The sequence below is a fragment of the Neoarius graeffei genome, chromosome 10, assembly GCF_027579695.1.
Source record: "Neoarius graeffei isolate fNeoGra1 chromosome 10, fNeoGra1.pri, whole genome shotgun sequence".
In the NCBI taxonomy this organism is placed as follows: domain Eukaryota; kingdom Metazoa; phylum Chordata; class Actinopteri; order Siluriformes; family Ariidae; genus Neoarius; species Neoarius graeffei.
Window position 1 is genome coordinate 56,495,110 of NC_083578.1, and position 23,573 is coordinate 56,518,682.

The 23,573-nt window shown below is 42.0% G+C and overlaps 1 protein-coding gene across 2 annotated transcripts in view; it reads right to left on the minus strand.

Moving 5' to 3' along the window:
• Nucleotides 1-23,573, minus strand: part of slc20a2 (solute carrier family 20 member 2) — a 75,295-nt gene that overhangs the window by 35,748 nt on the left and 15,974 nt on the right. The window lies entirely within an intron of this gene.

Genomic DNA, 23,573 nt, shown 5'->3' on the forward strand with positions numbered 1-23,573 from the left:
TGTAAAAACTATGAACTTCCTCCTTTATTGGTGTAAAACTGAAGTTCATAGGTTTCCATAAAACTACATTTACTACAATCTACATCTTTATCACTGGGGAAGGCAGTAATCATCACTCAACAATATGTGATGCTGCAAAGCATTTTTAGCACAGTGTGAGCAACATAAGGATAAAGTTTATCTTAGTTACACGTGTCAAGCTATACTTGTAGCATACAATTATTAGTTACGTATTCATCAAACCTAATCCAAATCTACATCTCATGCCACACTCACAACCCGCCATAAGTGTTTGACACGCACGGGTCGCAGGGTTTGGTAGCTCGAAGCCGTGCCGCAGGGTTGCAGTGAACCCAGGGGAAAGTTTGGGGGAGGAGTACGGGCAAAGTACTTGTCAAGTACAGGTTGCACGCCTGACTTCCTTGAGGCGTGGGAAAAATTGCGCCGTTAGCCCGTGGAAAGCGTATGTCTGACACACATGATCAGTGTGTGTCAGTGAGTGTGGAGTGCGTGTGACTTGCATTTTACCAGTTTCCTGCACTAGGAGTATGGGCCGCACTTGTGAAGCATGTGTGATGCACGTGATTAGCACGTGACAATCACTCATGACTTGCGTGTGACGCAAGCCAGGAGTGGGTATAAAACCAGCGTGTCTGCAGCATTCTGCATCTGTCTTTCGGCTAAAGAACAATATAACGCTTCGTGCTGCTCCTCAGCTTCTATCATCTGCCTATAAGCATCCAACTCCCTCAGTCGTTGCGGCGGTATGGCAACAGCCATCTTCTTCCCTTCTACAATGCTACACGTTACATGATCGGTTCCATGGTTCCTCCCTAATATATATACCCAGAGTCTTGCCCCTCGTGTCGCATGCGCTGCGCACATGCCACACATAGGAGTAGAAAGTGAGATGTACTTCTGTCTTGGGGGCCGCACAAATAGCAAGTGTGGAGTACTTGTGTAGTACTTCTGAGGCACGTCACTTGTACAATGACTGTGCATCGCTCGTGCATCTTACGGTCATCGCAAAGCCCCTACTAGCCATGCTGCTGACTTGGTTCAGGTGTACAAAAGGAATACGGGACCCGTACATAGTGTATGCATTCTTGATTTTTCACAAGACCCATAGAATTTGCATGTGCAGGACCAAAAGTCTCCACAGCCAGTCTGCGACCTTCTACGGTGCTGAACACACGCAAGTGTCGTACAAGTCTCAAGCACAGTTTTGCCAAAGTTTTTACCGTAGACCGCCCATAGTAGCACGTACAGCGGGTTGTGAGTGAGCCTTCACTATGGTTATTTGCATGCTTCATAATTAAATCCATAGTTTCCCTCAGAGTGGGGGAGTGGTGGCGCTGACATGGGGCATACAATCCGAATGGTTTGAGGAGTAATCAGATCTCAACCTAAGCACCCATGAGCGATTTTGGAGTAATGTGTTAGACAGCTCTCTCCACTACCATAAGAACCAGGGCCGGTTCTGGAGGGGTAGCAACGGTAGCATTTGCACCCGGGACTGGTGTGGAGAGGGGCCCCAAAAAATAAGACAAAATAAAGAGTTCTCTCTGTTCCTGAATAAGTGCATTACTGAGTGTCTCTGAGCAAAGGAGCGCCTGAACGTTGCAGCCTCCCTATTGGCTGTTTATTGGCTGTTTGTAAAAATGTATCAATTGTTGCCCCTCCCACGGGAATCATCGCGGGCTCGAGAGCCGAGACCTGACGAGTTAGTTCGTTGGTAGCAGAACAAAATGTCTGGACACAAATCGGGTTTTCAGAAAAGGAAAGAAAAACGCAGGGTCGAAAATACAAAAAAGGAGGCAGAAAATGCAAAACGAGTTTTAAGGTAGGGCAAATGGTTACTTTTTAAGGCAGCCCGCCGTGGCTGCAGGCTCATTTATTATAGCCCATTTAGTTAAAATAGTTGATGTAAAATGTTTATAGTTATAGTTATGTGATGGTTGTCCTGATTTAGACTGGTGTGTGGTTTTTTGTTTTTTTTTGGGGGGGGGGGGGGGGGGGGGGGGTGTTGCGCGATGTTGCACCCGGGTCCAGATTAGGGCAGAACCGGCCCTGATAAGAACAATAGCTTTTGGGCTGATCATTGAACTGAAATGCTTTAAACTAAACTAAACCAAAATAAATTTGTCCAAGTTTAAATACTGGCAAACTGTTTTTGATTAAAAAAAAAAAAAAAAGTTTGTATATTAACTACTGTTAATATATAACCCATTTTATATAAACCACTTTCACATGCTGTAACTTGTTTGCATTCTGAAGGCAGAATGCTTAGGAATAAATGTTTATTGCTGCCATAAGAGTAAAGATGATGACATTATGACATGATGACATGATGACATTACACAAACGAGTTTAATATTTGAATAGCTAGATTAATAGTTAGATACAACAGATCTCGGTCTGTGGAAAGGGTCACTGGCTGCAGAAAAGTTTCCAAATCTGTGATCTAGACCTACTAACAAACTGTAGTCAAGGCAGCCTTCGTGAAGGCAACTTTTTTTTTTTTAAACATGCTCTTTAAAAATTTTACTTGTATGTATAAACGAAGTCCAAAAAAAAAAATTTTAATCAGATGCTCTATTACAATTCTATAAAGAATGGTGTATACAGTACCAGTCAAAAGTTTGGACTTGTTCATAGGTTTTTCTGTATCTTGACTATTTTCTGCAGTGTAGAACAATAGTGAAGATATCAAAACTATGGAATTATGAGGTAAAGGGGGAGAATAAATAAATAAATAAATAAATAAATAAAGTGTTAAAAATCAAAACATAAGTACTTAGCGTTTACCTTGATGCTTTGCACACTATTGGCATCATCTTAACCAGCTTCATGAGGTAGTCACCTGGAATGCCTTTCAATTAACAGGTGTACCTCATCAAAAGTTAATTAGTGCAATTTCTTACCTTCTTAATACATTTGAGATAAACAGTAAATAATAAACATACAGAAAATAGCCCTACTCCACAACTGCAGTAATCCATATGAAGTCAAGAACGGCTCAACTAAGTAAAGAGAAATGTAAAGGGTCATCATCACTAAGACATGAAGTGTCTTAATTTAATAAAAATAAAGCAAACATTGAATTAGAAGGCGTGTCCAAACTTTTGACTGATACTGTATATCATTTCACTTTAGGAAATAACCTGTAGGAAGCACTGATTTTAATCACTTCCTGATTATTCAGGAATGAATGTTAACAACCTGTTATTCCCAAATACAATTCATGTAAATCTGACGTCAGTTTAGTGTTCATATGAATCTATAATAGACAATCAGAGCTGAAAGATCACAGTACCAAAAGGTCACCAGTCACCACAGGGGATTATACTTGGTGTTCCTGAGCGAAATGTTAAATCAATGCTACATTCAGAAAAATCCTCAAAAGATGTGTACTGAATGCAACAACAAATTACTGCATCCTTTCTATTTTAGTTAATTCAGGCAGGAACTATAGCATGTTCTTGTGAAACACTAAACCTTTTGTTTAAAGGGAATTAAAGGTAAACAAGGTAAGAGCATTTACATTTCGTGTGCAGAAGTCAGGTGATCTACAGAATCTCTCATATAAACATCACATGGCTGTTGATACCAAATGTGCTTTAAAAGGATCAGGTTCGGTGACATTCCAATGTTCATGCTGCAGAGTCATCAAAGCTGCTTTTTCATAAACATACAATGCAGTGCACAAAAGCACCAAGCCACAAGTAGCCTATGCCTTTGAGTACACAACATCCTGTCACAATGGCACAATGATCTTTTCATGGCACAAGGTCTGGGTGTTACCAGTTCTCTCAATATATGCCAAGATTCAATGCCACAGTGCTGTATTATCCAGTATGATTAACTACTGAACTCTGATTATATTTCTGTTAATGAAGATTTGTACCATTTGGTGTCATAAGAGGATGTTTTTAAAAAAGTTAAATGTACATTTTCAGGTCACACATTGTATATTGACAAATTTCCATTACGAGTGTAAACTGTGGTGGACACAAATTTTTATCAGTACTTAGCTGTTTAAAGGTTGAATATCTCCGTACACCTTAACTTGGCAAAAAAATGAGCAGGATTTTATGACTTGAAAGTGGAACCACACACACACACACACACACACACACACACAAAATGCATTTCTCAAGGATGTTTTGGATAGCATTTGGCTTTGAATATTCTTAGCTTCCTAAAGGGTTTCTATTTGGAACCATCCATGAAAGGAAAACCCTATCCAATAAGAGCTTTTCCACAGAGACACAAACCAAAGATCACTCAAGGGTGCTAGATGCAACCTTATTTTCCCTGAAAGTGCATGATTTTTATTCTCTGGATAATCTGTCTATGTACCAAATCTAAATAGGATTCAGTATACACGGCTGTAGCAGCGAGGGTGTGGTCGAGCGTTGGCGGTGATCAGCGAGGAGTCAGGTTGAACCAGCAGGTAACATGTGACCAGATACACCTGTGTCCAATTACTGGCTGTCTATTAACATGTGTCTCTGTGCATCTTTCAGATAGCCAGTAATGGGAGAGAGAGCTAGATCACCCCGTCGTGCGTGTTTGTGTGTATAGTGCGCTTACGTGGTAGAAGTCACTGAAGAGTGTAAATAAAATTAAAGCGCACCTTGCATTGCAGTACCTGTCTCCAGTTCCTCATTACCCGCTCTCAAAGTTGTTACAATGGCATAAAACAAGATGAGGTCCTGAAGACTTTGCCGCATTACAAAACTTAAAGGCACAGCTTTACCTCAAAGTCCTGACATACTTTAAATAATATAAGCCCTTTTCTCATATGAAATCCATCATTATAGGTGGTAAAAACAATACTGAATCGTTGATAAAAATTCAGTCCCACTCAATCTTGCAGAAAGAAAAAGCAACAGATATCATATATTCCCACCTGACTGTATTTAACAGAATGCTATGAAGCATGAACCATGCGGGACCAGATATGGTGGATAACTGATGAGGTAGCCAGTCAATTGCTGTGAAAAGCCCAAGATGAGACGTTAGCTAGTTAGCAACATGGCACAAGTCGAGCTGCATCACGTCCCTGTTGAAAGAGAGTTGTCGTCTTGTGTCGGAGCATTTGTTTTGTTCAAACAATGGCCATTTATAACATTTTTGCTTATACAGTTGGACCGTCGTATCCACCGACTCACTCAAGCGCACAAGCATGACCCCTCGAATGTCAGTTCCCACATAACCATGCATACCTGCTTTCACTTATTACTTGCCTTATCTAACCCAGCTTCTATTAGTTTGTCTTACATTTGTTTTTATTTTCTGTGCCGATGCTCGTTGTATTTTTCATGCCTTGTGGTTTTTGTTGCTTTGACTATCCTGGGTAAACAAAAGGTTTTCACACTTGCATTTGTCTCTGGACCTCAACCATGATAAACATCCATCCATTATCTGTAGCTGCTTATCCTGTTCTACAGGGTCACAGGCAAGCTGGAACCTATCCCAGCTGACTATGGGTGGGAGGCGCAGTATACCCTGTACAAGTTGCCAGGTTATCTCAGGGCTAACACAGTGACAACCAACCATTCACTCACATTCACACCTACGGTCAATTTAACCTAACCTGCATGTCTTTGGAATGTGGGGGAAACCGGAGCACCCAGAGAAAACCCACACAGACATGGGGAGAACATGCAAACTCCACACAGAGGCCCTCGCTGGCCACTGGGCTCGAACCCAGGACCTTCTTGCTGTGAGGCAACAGTGCTAACCACTGTGCCGCCCCCTATGATAAACATTAAGTGGAAATGTCAGAATCCTGGGGGGAGAACACAACTTATTACAGTATATTTCTATAACTTATTTTATTCTTTGCTACTATTTTGAGGTCATTGTGTTTAGTTTATAAATTAAACCATCATAAATATGCATGTACATGACATTTTTTTTTTTTACAAATGATTAGCTCCTATTCAGTTTTGGCTATCCGTGTTATATCTTGGAAAGCATCCCCTGTGGATACGGTGCTCATGCTGTATCTGCCAATGTTTTCTTGGCTTGTTGTTTTACGTTTGCCACCATGTGCTTTACATCAAGGCAGTATGAGTAGTGCCATCACAATATCACTGCATCATTTATGTCACCAGGAGCAACATCACAAATTGTCAACACGTAAATCTGATGGTTCTGATTCACACTGAAGCCATGGCAAAAGATTTCAGTAAAATGTTACTAGGTCGACAGATGGAAGATTAACCTTTTAACTTTGCCATTTTCCTCCCATTCCCACATGACACCATTACAGTATAATAACGTAAAATATACAGTTTTCAGTGTGAGTGGAAATGGGGGAATTTTAGAAGAAGGAGATTAATACGCACCTGTAATCTGCTCTGCAGTTGATAGAATTGTGCTGTTACAGAAAATTACAATGCAACCAACAATTCAACAGTGCTGTGGCATGAAGTATGACTCAGCCTAACATTTTGCTCAGCCATTCATTGGGTACAAATTAAAAAAGGCTATTACTGGGTTGTTTCAATACAAAAATACCAACATTTGGGTGACACTGGACATCGTTTTTCTACTGTGAAATGGAACTGAAGGGACAAACCAAGTGCTGCCAATTGTGCTGAATCCTGTCAAGATGCCAATGTGTCTTAAATTAATTACATAACAATTATAATCCCTGTTTTGAGATCATAGTCATAACAAAAAGATAAGACAAGCTCAGATTGCATTGCATTAAGCGGAGATATTTTATGAATCATTCAATGCTACATATGACTGCATACGAGTTACACGTGGCTTACCGATTTATGTACAAAGGTTAAAGACATGCATGCCCTTTCACAACTGCCCCTTTGCCATAACCCTGAGAGTACTGCAATTTATTATACAGATTTAGTCATAAATGTTATAACCTTTTAGCACCCTCTCTGATATTAGAAAGAACCAAATTCTATCTTAGGCAAAATCAATAAATACACAGGTAATTAATCTAACAAGAAACATGTACCAAAATAAGGTAAATATAAATAATGATTATTACAGATTAGAAACAGTAAAGTCTACTCACTCTCCTTGGACAGACTAAACCTGGGCAGCTTTGAACACAAGTGATACTCAAACTCTACATGATACATACACCTGTACTTCATCTCCTGTTTCACATGTTCACACACATCCAGAAGGCACAAATAGTACCTGTTGCACTACAGGAGGGGAAAAAAAGGGGGAGCAAGGAAAAAGGTAAGTGCGAAGAGACAGAGAAAAAAAACTGCTGCACTGACTGCAGTAAACTATTATCTGCTCTACTCACCTTCACACAATGCAGTATTGAGAAAACCTTTTTGAACTGGAGAGGGAGGAATGATAATGGGCTGGAAAATGACAGACTAAGAGATGGACAGATTAAATATGATCTGGGAAGAATGAGGAAAATGGCATGATGTGATGTACTAAAGACAAGAATGACAAAGCATCAGAGTGATCAGATAATCCTTAAAAAAAAAGTATCGGGGAAGAAAAAAAAAAGAAAAAAAGGGGAAAAAAAAGAAAAGAAAAATCGTGAGGTTGAGAGTAGTGACGTGTGATCCTGCAGCTCCCTCCTCATGAAACGCCTGTCACTGCAGTCTAGACTGCCTCTTAAATGAAAGCACTGGCATCGAGAGCAGGCTGGCCAATCCTATTGCACTACAGGCAGCTAGCACCTCCAACTGGACAATTCTGCATAGGAAGAAACCATGATGGGGTGACTAAGCCAATGACAGAACAACTTGGGGGGGGTTGGAATGCAAATTTCCAAACCAGGAAAGGCATGTCGGCACACCAAGGACATTCGATGGGGTTTACAGTGCTGACACTGCTACAACCACATTACATCTCTTAAGACAAAACAGCGCAGAACAAAAACTAATAAAAGCATTTGTAGCTGTCAGGAAATGTTTGAGCCCTCAAGGGCACAAGAGACAGTCCCCCCCACAGCACAATGAGCACACATGAACATTATGAAAACTCTCACAGCATGACTGAATAATCAGATTAGCACCATGGCAGTATTATTGGTGTGAATGAAATATGTAAAATAGCAAAACCAAAGCACAGCTGTCTCATAAAACAGGAACCATTAATCAATTATACAAATCAAATCACAATATACACACCATAGACTTCAAACTTCTCTCACCAAGCCAATTACATCAGATTCATTACAAAGTCAATTGTATTATACTAGCACATTCCTCATTCTCTTTCAGGCATTGGAACAATTGTTCCCTTCACAAGGATGAGATCATTATCATGTGATCCCTCCTTCACTGCCCACCTCTTCAAACCAAAACAACTGTTGAGACATGAACCGGGACAACTACCCCTCACAAGCGGGTCACACACACCAGCCAAAACGGAGCCGGTGTGAAGACAATGCAGTCTCATCTTACATTCTATCTAAAATAGTCAAACCTGAGGAAACGAGGATCTGGGGATGGGGATGTCCGCAGCAAATCACACTGGTTCTTGCGACACTAGCTGTCAAAGCAGTAATGCTAATGGCAGTTCATCAATGTCACACTGATTCAGGGTCATGTCGGTGTGACCGATTCACTGGCTGTGACTCAAAGAACATGACTACCTCAAGTAGCTTTAAGTACATTCTGTTAAACTCCTATTCAGAAAGAGTTCTGCATTCACCAGATCATAGATCACAAAAGCAACTACATTGTCCTAAGACGTCACTTACAGAAGTGCCCCAAATATGGTGGGGGAAGGCTATCTGGCTCAACTGCTCCCCTCACATGGTTTTTTCAGGGTTTACAAAAGGCACATCTTGTGATCAGCTACTTTGGCTCAGCCATTTACTTTTGAAGGAGTGCCTCTTTCACAGTAGAGACAGTAATGCGAGAAGACCAACAACATTATTCCTCAAAGGCAGTAGTGAGTATGGCTCCTGGAACCAAGTTAATAGTTCTTTTTTTTTCTTTTATTAAACCCTCTCTCCTTAAAGGTTCCAACTTTTGCGCTAAGTAGCGAGTCAGTATTTTCGATGCCTTTGATATTCCACTGTACTGCATTTGAAAAACAAACAATTCATAGATCACAAATTGTAATATCAAACATTCATGATAACTGATCCCTTCTATGTCTAGGCTGAGCCACAACTCCTCAGGTCTTCTTCCGCAACAATGTCTTCCACTTTTATTAGCAAGTTTTCTTGCTAATAACGAAATTGCAATATGCGCATTACTGACATATAACAAAGAATCCGGTCAAGTTTCGTGAAATTCCTCCAAAAAAAATTGTGAGAGGAGTTGATTTCAGAAGGAGAGTACCCTTCCTGGGATGGACAGACAAACTGACGGACATCGCAACAACAATCCCCCTTCGGGCCTTTCGGCCAGCAGGGGATAAAAACTAACCATCTGTATTATAAATTTAATTCATAATTGAAATCTTACAAATTATACTTTTGGCCCATCAGGAGGCTTTGTATTTTTCTTTAGGCAAAACAACTGCAATTTGAGCAAATTTATACTGCAATTAACAAAAGTTAAATTTCACTGAGAGGAGGCTAGATTTTAATTTTTATTCTACTTCCTCTCAAAGTTTCTTCATTGCACATACGCCCGAGCAACAGATTGCAAGTTGAAATCCCAACAATGCCACAGCCATTTGTAGAATTTATCTAAGGGAGCAAAACTGATTGTGCTTTCTGAGTGGGAGGGATGGCATACACGTGCTTCTCTGTCAATTACAGAGACACTAGCCAATCACAGGAGGCGGCATGGTGGTGTAGTGGTTAGCGCTGTTGCCTCACAGCAAGAAGGTCCTGGGTTCGAACCCAGTGGCCGGTGAGGGTCTTTCTGTGTGGAGTTTGCATGTTCTCTCCATGTCTGCGTGGGTTTCCTCTGGGTGCTCCGGTTTCCCAAGACATGCGGGTTAGGTTACTTGGTGGCTCTACATTGACCATAGGTCTCTGTGTCAGCCCTGTGATAACCTGGTCACTTGTCCAGGGTGTACCCCGCCTCTCACCCATAGTCAGCTGGGATAGGCTCCAGGTTGCCCGCGACCCTGTAGAACAGGATAAGTGGCTACAGATAATGGATGGATGGATGGATGGATGGATAGCCAAATCACAGGCACCTATGAGCTCAAGAATGTGGAAGAGGGTAGAGATCTACACTGCCAAGGAGGACAGTGTTCTGCTGCTCTCTGACAGTTTGAAAAGAAGTGCTTGACTGGCTTAATGTGTCTCAAAGGAGCACATGTTCACTTTCACCCTCCCCAGTTGGCAGCTGCTGCATGATGATGGAGGAGAGTAGTGAATGCACATTTGGAATCTCATACCCCTTTTCCACCAAATCAGTTCCAGGGCTGGTTCGGAGCCAGTGCTGGTGCTGGTTCACAACTCGTTCAACTTGCGAGCCAGCTGAGAACCAGCTTGCTTTTCCATCGCTCGCGGTGCTAAGAGAAAACACATCATTACGTCGCTGTATATGTCAGTTACGTCGTTGTATACGTCATTACGTCGCTGTAGACGTCAGTTACGTCGCTCCGTTTGCATAAACCTTGGCGCGAATATCGAAGCAAAAACAACGCGGAAGAAGCAGCAGCAGCAACAACAACAACAATAATAATAATGGATGACTTCGCGTTTGTACAGCTGCTGCTTCTCGTTGTTTAAAAATGGCGATCTTTTGCGGTCTTGTTATTGTTGTCGGTCTTAACAACTCCGCCCCCCGCTGACGTAAGCGGTTCTTTCCTCTGGCCCAGCAGAGAGTTGGTGCTAGCCTGGAACCGGTTTTTCTGGCCCCAGAGCCAGTTCTTTGTCAGTGGAAACAGAAAACCCGGTTCCAAACTAAGCACTGGCCCCGAACCAGCCCTGGAACTGCTTTGGTGGAAAAGGGGCATCTCTCATTCATATTTTATACACACATATCCATACATATATGTTATTTACCAGCTGGGAGGTCCATATCGTGAAATACCGTGAAAGTACTTGAAAGTACTGACCGAGGCCGAGGTCACGGTATTTCACTATACAGACCGACCTTAAGCTGGTAAAATAATATATATTTATTTTTTTCCTTTACCAAATTCTAACAGAAAACGAGAGCACCCGAAAGGGGAAACCGAGCCGAGCCGCCATTTTGAATCCTCATTCATGGCTGGAATGCAAATTGCTTCCTCCTCAGTATACAAGTGCACTTCCATGGCAGGAACCCCCCCCCCCAAAAAAAAAAAGACATTTTGCCGCCTATGTAGTCCCCTATTTATACAAAACTGAGTCATTCAGGATTCAGCCATGTTTTTGCTCGGCGTTAGCAAGTTACAGATTTTTAACTTTCTCCTGAAATGGTTTCTTTTATTTTGTCTTCCTCAGGGTAGTAAAACTCGCTTTCTCAGTGAACACTGTCGTTATCACTATCCATGATGTAAAATTAATGCCATTTTGAATCCTCATTCATGGCTGAAATGCAAATGGTATACAAGTGCACTATGCCGCCGATGTAGTCCCCTATTTATACAAATAGGAGTCACTCAGGATTCAGCCATGTTTTTGCTCGGCGTTAGCAGCAGTTACAGGTTTTTAGCTTTCTCCTGAAATGTTTTCTTTTATTTCTTCTTCCTCAGGGTAGTAAAACTCGCTTTCGCTGTGAACACTGTCGTTATCACTATCCATGATGTAAGATTAATGCTATTCTCCTGAGAAATGCGAAAATAAATGTTGACAAAAATTGCTACTATGTTTGTTGTTGTGAACCAGTGAGTCGCCAGAGGTCCGTAACTGGGGTCCGTATCGTAGGATACAGACCCGCTCGCCACCTAATCAGAGTGCAGGATTTGATGGAAACCGGACCGCAAAAATTAAATATATATAAAATTATATACACACACACATATCACACATGCATACATACACATGTGTGTGTGTGAGATGTTTATATATATATATATATATATATATATATATATATATATATATATATATAAAAATAAAACATCACACACACACACGTGTATGTGTGTGTATATATATATAAAATATACATACACGTGTGTGTGTGTGTGTGTGTATACATATATATATATATATATATATATATATATATACACACACACACACACACACACACACACACACACACATACAGTGGGGCAAAAAAGTGTTTAGTCAGCCACCAATTGTGCAAGTTTTCCCACTTAAAAAGATGAGAGAGGCCTGTAATTTTCATCATAGGTACACTTCAACTATGAGAGACAGAATGGGGGAAAGAATCCAGGAAATCACATTGTAGGATTTTTAATGAATTAATTGGTAAATTCCTCGGTAAAATAAGTATTTGGTCACCTACAAACAAGCAAGATTTCTGGCTCTCACAGACCTGTAACAACTTCTTTAAGAGGCTCCTCTGTCCTCCACTCGTTACCTGTATTAATGGCACCTGTTTGAACTTATCAGTATAAAAGACACCTGTCCACAACCTCAAACATTCACACTCCAAACTCCACTATGGCCAAGACCAAAGAGCTGTCAAAGGACACCAGAAACAAAATTGTAGACCTGCACCAGGCTGGGAAGACTGAATCTGCAATAGGTAAGCAGCTTGGTGTGAAGAAATCAACTGTGGGAGCAATTATTAGAAAATGGAAGACATACAAGACCACTGAGAATCTCCCTTGATCTGGGGCTCCACGCAAGCTCTCACCCCGTGGGGTCAAAATGATCACAAGAACGGTGAGCAAAAATCCCAGAACCACACGGGGGCACCTAGTGAATGACCTGCAGAGAGCTGGGACCAAAGTAACAAAGGCTACCATCAGTAACGTACTACGCCGCCAGGGACTCAAATCCTGCAGTGCCAGACATGTCCCACTGCTTAAGCCAGTACATGTCCAGGCCCGTCTGAAGTTTGCTAGAGAGCATTTGGATGATCCAGAAGAGGATTGGGAGAATGTCATATGGTCAGATGAAACCAAAATAGAACTTTTTGGTAAAAACTCAACTTGTCGTGTTTGGAGGAGAAAGAATGCTGAGTTGCATCCAAAGAACACCATACCTACTGTGAAGCATGGGGGTGGAAACATCATGCTTTGGGGCTCTTTTGCTGCAAAGGGACCAGGACGACTGATCCGTGTAAAGGAAATAATGAATGGGGCCATGTATCGTGAGATTTTGAGTGAAAACCTCCTTCCATCAGCAAGGGCATTGAAGATGAAACGTAGCTGGGGCTTTCAGCATGACAATGATCCCAAACACACCACCCGGGCAACGAAGGAGTGGCTTCGTAAGAAGCATTTCAAGGTCCTGGAGTGGCCTAGCCAGTCTCCAGATCTCAACCCCATAAAAAATCTTTGGATGGAGCTGAAAGTCCGTGTTGCCCAGCCACAGCCCCAAAACATCACTGCTCTAGAGGAGATCTGTATGGAGGAATGGGCCAAAATACCAGCAACAGTGTGTGAAAACCTTGTAAAGACTTACAGAAAACGTTTGACCTCTGTCATTGCCAACAAAGGGTATATAACAAAGTATTGAGATGAACTTTTGTTATTGACCAAATACTTATTTTCCACCATAATTTGCAAATAAATTCTTTAAAAATCAGACAATGTGATTTTCTGGATAGGGCGGCACGGTGGTGTAGTGGTTAGCGCTGTCGCCTCACAGCAAGAAGGTCCGGGTTCGAGCCCCGTGGCCGGCGAGGTCCTTTCTGTGCGGAGTTTGCATGTTCTCCCCGTGTCCACGTGGGTTTCCTCCGGGTGCTCCGGTTTCCCCCACAGTCCAAAGACATGCAGGTTAGGTTAACTGGTGACTCTAAATTGACCGTAGGTGTGAATGTGAGTGTGAATGGTTGTCTGTGTCTATGTGTCAGCCCTGTGATGACCTGGCGACTTGTCCAGGGTGTACCCCACCTCTCGCCCGTAGTCAGCTGGGATAGGCTCCAGCTTGCCTGCGACCCTGTAGAACAGGATAAAGCGGCTAGAGATAATGAGATGAGATGTTCTGGATTTTTTTTTCTCATTTTGTCTCTCATAGTTGAGGTATACCCATGATGAAAATTACAGGCCTCTCTCATCTTTTTAAGTGGGAGAACTTGCACAATTGGTGACTGACTAAATACTTTTTTGCCCCACTGTGTGTGTGTGTGTGTGTGTGTGTGTGTGTGTGTGTATACACACACACACACATACACACAAAATGTATTGAACAAAATAAGCGCAAGATGTCCCCCAATACTGCATCCAGCCAAGCCACTACACCAAACTGGCCTTCTCAAACAACCAGACAAGAAATGATGCACATTGTCAAATATCATTCCACAGAGAACAAAGCTCCAAAGTTAACTTGAGTGCATTTGGATCTTCTTTGCTAAAATGTCAAGAATAATGTGTGTCATATGGGTTAGGGTACATCAGGTGAGTTGAACAGCACGACATTGCTTAATGCATTTTTATTGAATCTCCTAAAAACATCCTTTCCTTCAGGGGAAAACAAAAAAGGTCCTTTCTTCTCCCTACTGCTCTGTCCTACTTTCACACTCTGAACGTGCACCTTGTGAAAGGTAAACACAAAAAAAAAGCGCAACAAAATCAGAAAAAAGGTAAAATGAAAGAGCCACAATTCTGACAACAGTAACAGGAGATACACAACAACTCAAAGGTTTAACAATTCCATGCCAATTACTTAAGACGTATTGGCACTACAATTCAAATGGACAAAAGAAAAAAAAAATCTGTGGCCAGTTATATAGCCTGAGAAACCAGTGCATTCAGGTCACACAATTTTTAGTCCTGAGCATTTTATTTCTATGCACCTCACTTTTGATAAACTGGTCAAACCGGAAACGTTTAGTTGCAGTTATTGCTGCGGGGTGTGTGTGGGTGTGTGTGTGTGTGTGTGTGTGTGAGATAAAAGTACATAAAGAGAACCCAGTTAAACAAATGAGACAAAAACATTATACTTGCTCATTTATTTATTGAAGAAAATGATCCAATATTACATATATGTGAGTGGCAAAAGTATGTGAACCTTCGCTTTCAGTATCTGGTGTGACCCCCTTGTGCAGCAATAACTGCAACTAAATGTTTCTGGTAACTGTTGATCAGTCCTGCACACCAGCTTGGAGGAATTTTAGCCCATTCCTCTGTACAGAACAGCTTCAACTCTGGGATGTTGGTGGGTTTCCTCACATGAACTGCTCGCTTCAGGTGCTTCCACAACATTTCGATTGGATTAAGGTCAGGCCTTTGACTTGGCCATTCCAAAACATTAACTTTATTCTTCTTTAACCATTCTTTGGTAGAACGACTTGTGTGCTTAGGGTCGTTGTCTTGCTGCATGACCCACTTTCTCTTGAGATCCAGTTCATGGACAGATGTCCTGACATTTTCCTTTAGAATTTGCTGGTATAATTCAGAATACATTGTTCCATCAATGATGGCAAGCCGTCCTGGCCCAGATGCAGCAAAACAGGCCCAAACCATGATACTACCACCACCATGTTTCACAGACGGGATAAGGTTCTTATGCTGGAATGCAGTGTTTTCCTTTCTCCAAACATAACACTTCTCATTTAAACCAAAAAGTTCTATTTTGGTTTCATCCATCCACAAAACATTTTTCCAATAGCCTTCTGGCTTGTCCACGTGATCGTGCAGCAATGTCCTTTTTGGAGAGCAGTGGCTCTCTCCTTGCAACCCTGCCATGCACACCATTGTTGTTCAGTGTTCTCCTGATGGTGGACTCATGAACATTAGCCAATGTGAAAGAGGCTTTCAGTTGCTTAGAAGTTACCCTGGGGTCCTTTGTGACCTTGCCGACTATTACACGCCTTGCTCTTGGAGTGATCTTTTGCCGCTTTTCCACTACAAACGCGGCTGAGTTGGGCTGAGCCGTGCCGTGCTGAGTCGGGCTGAGCGGGGCTGTTGGAGTCGCATTTCGACTACAACCGCGCTGAACCGTGCTGGCTGGAAGTGGGTGGACACATTGGGTGGAGTTAGCGAAAGTGGGTGGAAGTAACGTGATGTCGTTAAGCAGCGCAAACAGTGACATCAGTGAGCTTTTAAGCGGTAGTCTCACGACCCGAATAGTAAACAATAAACATGGAGGACATGAAGTCGTTAGTGTTGCTGGTCTTGGTGCTGTGGCTTGTTGTCACCGACAACGCGGACAGATACTGGCAAGAGCGTATAGATGAGGCGAGGCGCATAAGGCTTCAGAAATTCTCGTAATTCGTAATTCTTCTCCTTCCGGGTTTGCGGTGTTTACAGATCCCAGCGTGCTCGCGGGGCGTGTGTGGGCATGTGAGGACACTCCTCCTCACCAATCAGTGCACAGGGGAGTGTCTGCTCACGCCCCCAGCCTCACTCGGCTCGCTTTGGCTCGCTTCAGCCCCACTCCAAAACCGTGCGAGTTTTAGGGGCTAAGCAGGGCTGAAGCGAGCTGAGTCGTGCTGGTTTTTGGTAGTCGAAACGCGAGCCGTGTCGGGCTGAAGTGAGCTGAAGTGAGCTGAAAAAGGGTAGTGGAAAAGGGCCATTTGTTGGTCGACCACTTCTGGGGAGGGCAACAATGGTCTTGAATTTCCTCCATTTGCATACAATCTGTCTGACTGTGGATTGGTGGAGTCCAAACTCTTTAGAGATGGTTTTGTAACCTTTTCCAGCCTGATGAGCATCAACAACGCTTTTTCTGAGGTCCTCAGAAATCTCCTTTGTTCATGCCATGATACACTTCCACAAACATATGTTGTGAAGATCAGACTTTGATAGATCCCTGTTCTTTAAATAAAACGGGGTGCCCACTCACACCTGATTGTCATCGCATTGATTGAAAACACCTGACTCTAATTTCACCTTCAAATTAACTGCTAATCCTTGAGGTTCACATACAGTGGTGCTTGAAAGTTTGTGAACCCTTTGGAATTTTCTATATTTCTGCATAAATATGGCCTAAAACATCATCAGATTTTCACACAAGTCCTAAAAGTAGATAAAGAGAACCCAGTTAAACAAATGAGACAAAAATATTATACTTGGTCATTTATTTATTGAGGAAAATGATCCAATATTACATATCTGTGAGTGGCAAAAGTATGTGAACCTTTGCTTTCAGTATCTGGTGTGACCCCCTTGTGCAGCAATAAATGCAACTAAACATTTCCGGTAACTGTTGATCAGTCCTGCACACCGGCTTGGAGGAATTTTAGCCCATTCCTCCGTACAGAACAGCTTCAGCTCTGGGATGTTGGTGGGTTTCCTCACATGAACTGCTCGCTTCAGGTCCTTCCACAACATTTCGATTGGATTAAGGTCAGGACTTTGACTTGGCCATTCCAAAACATTAACTTTATTCTTCTTTAACCATTCTTTGGTAGAACGACTTGTGTGCTTAGGGTCGTTGTCTTGCTGCATGACCCACCTTCTCTTGAGATTCAGTTCATGGACAGATGTCCTGACATTTTCCTTTAGAATTTGCTGGTATAATTCAGAATTCATTGTTCCATCAATGATGGCAAGCCATCCTGGCCCAGATGCAGCAAAACAGGCCCAAACCATGATACTACCACCACCATGTTTCACAGATGGGATAAGGTTCTTATGCTGGAATGCAGTGCTTTCCTTTCTCCAAACATAACGCTTCTCATTTAAACCAAAAAGTTCTATTTTGGTCTCATCCGTCCACAAAACATTTTTCCAATAGCCTTCTGGCATGTCCACATGATCTTTAGCAAACTGCAGATGAACAGCAATGTTCTTTTTGGAGAGCAGTGGCTTTCTCCTTGCAGCCCTGCCATGCACACCATTGTTGTTCAGTGTTCTCCTGATAGTGGACTCATGAACATTAACATTAGCCAATGTGAGAGAGGCCTTCAGTTGCTTAGAAGTTACCCTGGGTCCTTTGTGACTTCACCGACTATTACACGCCTTGCTCTTGGAGTGATCTTTGTTGGTCGACCAATCCTGGGGAGGGTAACAATGGTCTTGAATTTCCTCCATTTGTACACAATCTGTCTGACTGTGGATTGGTGGAGTCCAAACTCTTTACAGATGGTTTTGTAACCTTTTCCAGCCTGATGAGCATCAACAACGATTTTTCTGAGGTTCTCAGAAATCTCCTTTGTTCGTGCCATGATACACTTCCACAAACATGTGTTGTGAAGATCAGACTTTGATAGATCCCTGTTCTTTCAATAAAACAGGGTGCCCACTCACACCTGACTGTCATCCCATTGATTGAAAACACCTGACTCTAATTTCACCTTCAAATTAACTGCTAATCCTCGAGGTTCACATACTTTTGCCACTCACAGATATGTAATATTGGATCATTTTCCTCAATAAATAAATGACCAAGTATAATATTTTTGTCTCATTTGTTTAACTGGGTTCTCTTTATCTACTTTTAGGACTTGTGTAAAAATCTGATGATGTTTTAGGTCATATTTATGCAGAAATATAGAAAATTCTAAAGGGTTCACAAACTTTCAAGCACCACTGTACTTTTGCCACTCACAGATATGTAATATTGGATAATTTTCCTCAATAAATAAATGACCAAGTATAATATTTTTGTCTCATTTGTTTAACTGGGTTCTTTTAATCTACTTTTAGGACTTGTGTGAAAATCTGATGATGTTTTAGGTCATATTTATGCAGAAATATAGAAAATTCTAAAGGGTTCACAAACTTTCAAGCACTACTATAACAACCTGTGTTTTCTCCCCCACCCCTTCCCTCTGAGTTACATGTCAATCCTGAGATCGAGATGCTGACCTCTTCTGCTCCTCGGACCTGCCTGATCCATCCTGATGCCCTACGTCTGGTTAGAGTCTCATCACATTGCTCCGGTGGAGGACGGCCATACGGATAGTCGAAAGTCACACTTGGAAGACGCTCTGGACACTTACAGTAATGCTTTTACGGTTGAGGACTACAGTTGACTTGGTAACTTTAGGACTGCAGTTGTCATGAACAGTTTTGCACTCACGTTTCCATCAATGAAGAGTTATAACATCAACGAAACTAACTTCATGTTAAAAATGTTAAAATCAGGCCATTATTAAAAAATTTTCTGTTTCCGGTCCACCGGGCGGGTGAGTGCCGTTTGTGCGGTTGAAATTTTTTTTTAACGCCGGTTTTCTGACATTTTTTTCGGGTTCGTAAATCTAAAATCGAACTTGACATTTACGCATTCCCAGGGCTTTCCACTAAGGCTCATACTAGCCAGCCATGACAAATAAGTAGCCAGCCGGGGGGAGTAAACACAAAATAAACTCCTGTGCACGCAGTTCCCAGGATTAAATGTATTTTCCACAGACAATTTATTTATTCACTTTACTCAAATACAAAGTAAAATGGCAGCAAATCTTCTTTTCTTTTCTTGCGTATTGCATCATGAGGCGTTCCTGGCTTGTAAATCTCTTATTTTCGGTGCATGACACATTCACGCAGTTGAGCATGCTATGAATTAACAACGACAACGGTCTGCAGTGGGGCTACGCAATTAAACACTCCGCGAACATTTCTCCATTTGTGTATGCAAATACACTCCAACAACTCAGTTTGGTTTCATTTACAACCAACAGTGTCTTTTGATGCCAGCACATAATTGAACGAGAGAAGACTGGTTTACCGGAGACAAAATAAGCGTTATCTCCGCTTCTGTTCCCTCCGATGTCGCCTCCGACACACTACTGCCTCCGCTGAGCGTGCGCGCCCACACCGCATGTCAGGGACGCGGATGAGTTACTCTCCCTGATCAACGAAGTCGGCGGGGAATTTCTGGTTATTATCGGTACAAACAGTGCGAATCACAACTTAAATGAGTGCGGTTCAGTTTGACATTATTGTCAGTCCATTAGATAAAATCTAATTAAAATCGAAAATTAATATTTAGAGCCTGTGGGCTACAAAAATAATAGTCATTAAAGTAGCCGGCTGGACTTAATTGTGTAGTCGGCTGTACGGCCGGCAGCCGACGCTTGTGGAAAGCCCTGCATTCCGCGCAGAATATAGAATTGAATCAGCTCTGCGCGTGCGGCACAAAAAAAAAAAATGGCAGCCACCATGAAGGAAGGAGATCCAGAGTTTTCAAACATTTGCTTAAGTGTGAAATCGCAAAATGGTATTCTAGCAAACAACAAAATAGTAAAGATTCAGAAAAACAAATCATTCAGTGATCATTTTAATAGTGTAATTTCATCCGAACTAGGCCTAACGGTCGATTTAGAACTACAAAAAGTCCATGTGTCGGACATTTTAAGCAGGGTTTTTTCTAGAAAAATTTAGTATGAGGGCGCTCACCATGGCGAGGAAGCGAAGCGGGGGGGATGGTGCCGGTTGTCCACCCACCCCCCTCCGCCGTGCAAAGCCTTGGAAAAATTGAGGCTACAATGGGACATTCTGAGGCTATCTGAGAGTGAAATTGTAACAAATTGTCTGTCAACATTGAAAAAAGAAAGAAGTAATACATCTTCTGCCCCGGACAGTCTTTGGCTTTCTTCCGTTTCGTGCCGCGGGATGACATCTTTAAATGCCCAAGTGTCAACAAAAACAACTCGCGAACTACTTCTGTCAAAAGCTCCCGCGCCGGTGGGTGAAAGGTCATTCAGTCTCGAGAAATCTCGCTCTACAAGTCAGCTGACCTTGTATGTAACCCATGTCAAATCTCGCGAGAGCAGCCGCGACAAGTAAACAAACAACATGGCACCTCAGTCTGGAAAACACCAATTCGGATTGTTTTTGCACCGTCTGGCGGTGTATCTACTATGATTGGAATATTTTTGGAGTAATTATAACGTATTTGATGATCAGACACATTGTCACGTGGTGTTGCTGGGATGTTTTCACGGAGAAAAGATTGTTTTGAGAAAGATTGCATGTTGTGCAGTAGCATATAAGTGCATGACCTAAGTGTGACTTGGGGTTCAATCTGCATTTCGGTAAGAGGGCGCACGCCGAGAGTAAGAGGGCGCAGCGCCCCTGTTCCCTGGTTTAGACGAAAGCCTGATTTTAAGTACTTTTGTAAAAGTTTTGCAAATGTTGCAGTCAGCATTTAAAATGCTAACTTAAAGTTTCTGTACAAGTTTCAGTTGATTAAACTGTCATATTTTATTAAATGTGTCTGCTTTTGTAATAAAAAAGTACTGAAAGAAAAAGCAAACAGCATTGCGATTTCTTATCCATCCATCCATATCCATATATATATATATATATATATATATATATATATATATATATATATATATATCTCCCTCCCAAAAATTTTTTTGCTCACCCGGTGGACAGGAAACGGATTTTTTTTAAGGATGGCCTCACATTGTCTTAGCATCCAAATGAGGATGGGTTCCCTTTTGAGTCTGGTTCCTCTCAAGGTTTCTTCCTCATGTCGTCTGAGGGAGTTTTCCTTGCCACCATCACCACAGGCTTGCTCATTGGGGATCGATTAGGGATAAAAGTAGCTCATGTTTAAAGTCATTCAAATTCTGTAAAGCTGCTTTGTGACAATGTCTATTGTTAAAAGCACTACAAAAATAAACTTGACTACATGTACCGGTACACACACACACACACACACACACACACACACACACTTCAGAACTTTTCTATAAAATTATATACACATACATGATACACCCCACAAAAAATACCAGGGACCCAAATTTGGCCAGTCATGTGGGTCCCAGGACCCAGAACAAAAAATCCTAGCACCATATCTGTGACTTTTTAATCAGAATTGTTATAAACAAACAAAAATTAAATAAAATAAAATCTGGAAGGGGATGTTGGACCTAGTCAAGAGCACCTAATCCGAGACAAGGGCATGACCAGAACTGCAGTGCATCAAGACCAAGCGAGACAAAGATTTTAAGGCGTAGAGACCAATGGCCCTTTTCCACTACCCTTTTTCAGCTCACTTCAGCTCGCTTCAGCTCACTTCAGCCCGACATGGCTCGCGTTTCGACTACCTCAAAACAGCACGACTCAGCTCGCTTCAGCCCTGCTTAAACTCGCACGGTTTTGGAGTGGGGCTGAAGCGAGCCAAACTGAGCTGAGTGAGGCTGGGGGCGTGAGCAGACACTCCCCTGTGCACTGATTGGTGAGGAGGAGTGTCCTCACATGCCCACACACACCCCGCGAGCACGCTGGGATCTGTAAACACCGTAAACCCGGAAGAAGAAGAATTACAAGAATTTCTGAAGCCTTATGCGCCTCGCCTCATCTATACGCTCTTGCCAGTATCTGTTGCCGTTGTCGGTGACAACAAGCCACAGAACCAAGACCAGCAACACTAACGACTACATGTCCTCCATGTTTATTGTTTACTATCCAGGTCGTGAGACTACCGCTTAAAAGATCACTGATGTCACTGTTTGCGCCGCTTAACGACATCACGTGACGTCCACCCACTTTCGCTAACTCCACCCAATGTGTCCACCCACTTCCAGCCAGCACGGTTCAGCGCGGTTGTAGTCGAAATGCAACTCCAACAGCCCCGCTCAGCTCGACTCAGCACGGCACGGCTCAGCCCGACTCAGCCGCGTTTGTAGTGGAAAAGCGGCACAAATCAATACAAAGACAGGCCGAGACAACTGTGTGTGAAGGAGGCCGGGGAGGGGTGACCACCGCTGCATTTGAAGCTGGACGTTTTACATACCATCACACTAATGATGTTAAATAAATCAGACAATGTACAGGCAATTTGGCAATATCCCCACAGTTCTGGTCTTAAGACTTGAAATAAAATCCAGGGTTTTCCATATCTGAGACAGAGACAAAACCGAGTAAAAATGCAGTCAATTCTGACACCGAGACCTTCAAATAATGGTCACCATGACTGACCTCAGGTACTACAGCACGAGTAAGACAACTATAAACTTCTGGATTTTACCTTTCTAACATTTCCATATTGTACATTCTCAGAACAAAAGGTAATCTGTAACCTTTCTAGGTGCTGGAGTGGTACGCTCATCTTTTCTACCTCTTTTGCACAACACATACTGTATATTTCACTTGGAAATGTAGATAAAAGTTTACCTTTAAAAAAGGTTTAATGTAAATAAATGGACTGTAATTACCTTTCCAAGGAAAGCTTTATAGTAGAGATGAAAGTGGAGCAAAGAAAAAAAACCTGAACTTTTGAAAGTCAAACTAAGATGGGGGGGACAACGTCCCCCAAAAATATTTTAACAACATAACACGCAAAACCCTGCATTCTAGTGCATTTTAGTACTTATTTTCACTAAAACAAGTTATAACTTTTAAGCCTTTTTCTTTCATGTACATTAATGCTTAACATGTCAAAAATATCAAATTCCCCTAGTTAACGAGTAATTTTCAGGAGTGCATTTAGAAAACGCAGTGATTTTCCTGGCTACACAGTTAATGACTTTGAAAAAAATCAGATAGTTGAAGGTAAACTCAGCAAAATCCCAAAACAGTACTGTTTAAAAGTAAAGGTCTGTTAGAGTTTCTAAAGCTTTCAGGTTTCAATGTTGGGGACACTGAGCCTCGTTTACCAATCTTTTAGTAGAGTTGTGCATTTGCATAAGTTAAAGTGAACTAAAAATTTCCAATTCATATTTATGTGAGTTGAA